We start from the raw sequence: 1,468 nt of genomic DNA on the forward strand, positions 1-1,468 counted from the left end.
CCAGGACAATGCACCTGCCCATAACGCGCTGTCTGTGAAGCGTTATTTAGCCATTAGAGGCACTCCAGTGCTCGAATACGCGCCGTACTCGCCTGATTTAGCACCCTGTGACTTTTTCCTGTTTCCAAAGATCAAGTCTGTCTTAAAAGGAACCCGGTTCGAGTCGATAGAAAAGGTGAAGCGAAAATCGGCGAAGCTCCTAAATACACTTACAAAAGAAGACTTCCAGCATTGTTTTGACCAATGGAAAAAACGAATGGAACGGTGTGTGGCGAGGGGAGGGGAGTACACTGAAGGGGGGCATTCAACTGTAGAATAATTTTTAAAATAAAACTCTTTTTCATTAGCAGTCTTGATATTTAATAACCAGACCTCGTAGTAATAAAATATACTTACCACAAATATTTAAAAATTTCATTATTATTTATTTAAAAGAGGAAATTGTTCTCTTATCAAAAATGTTATAAGTAGTAATAAAATATACTTACCACAAATATTTAAAAATTTCATTATTATTTATTTAAAAAAGGAAATTGTTCTCTTATCAAGAATGTTATAAATTTCATCAAAGAAAATTTCGGTTAATTGGAATAAGAAAAATAAGAAATTTTATTTTTAGTATTTTATTTTAATATCTTGATTTAAATATTAAATTTACTACACTAAGAAAAGAATATGCTTGATTTTGTTACATCCTGGGTATCTCGGGAACAACGAATTGCCTATTTTTTTATAATTGGGAAACAGACGGAAACAGACGGAAACAGATATTTTTTATAATTGGGCAAGCGCTAGTGTAAATAGGATATGATTACATGCCGCCAAATGCGTCATGTGTTTCCCAACGCGTCTATCAACTTTTCCGTCTTCACGTAAAGTACATGATTTTGTTACAACCTAAGTATCTCGGGAACAACGAATTCTTTTTCTTATAATCAGGAAACAGAGAAAGCAAGCGTTATTGTAAAAGAGGATAAGATTATATACCGCCAATTGCGTCATGTGTTCCCTAACGCATCTATTACCTTCTCCACCTTCACACGTGATCGGCCGGACTCTGGCCCTTCGATGGGATTAGGATCTTGGGATCGTTTAGGACATCTTGCTAATGCTAGGAGTTTTCCAGGCTATCCGTTTTCCAATCTTCCAAATCCGTTTCCACGAAAACTGCTCGCAATGGCGATCATCATCTGCCATTTCCCAAAATATTCCCTATAAAAATCTTACTCTCTAGACACTCCAGAATCATTTTCATCATTTTCTCTTGCTGCTGAGTAACGCGCTGTCCAAGTCAAGATATTTTGAGCCGAGGGTTGTCGTGCTGAAAAATCACTTTGTCATGTCTTTTGGCATATTGGGGGAGTTTAAGCTTCAATTCTTGGCTTAATTGCATCAGTTGCTGCTGATAATGTTCTCCAGTGATAATGTTCTCCAGTGATAGTTTCGTTAGGCTGGAGTGGCTCGTAAT

Source organism: Dinoponera quadriceps, unplaced genomic scaffold (assembly GCF_001313825.1).
Source record: "Dinoponera quadriceps isolate SergipeBrazil2010 unplaced genomic scaffold, ASM131382v1 scaffold3001, whole genome shotgun sequence".
Classification (NCBI taxonomy): Eukaryota; Metazoa; Arthropoda; class Insecta; order Hymenoptera; family Formicidae; genus Dinoponera; species Dinoponera quadriceps.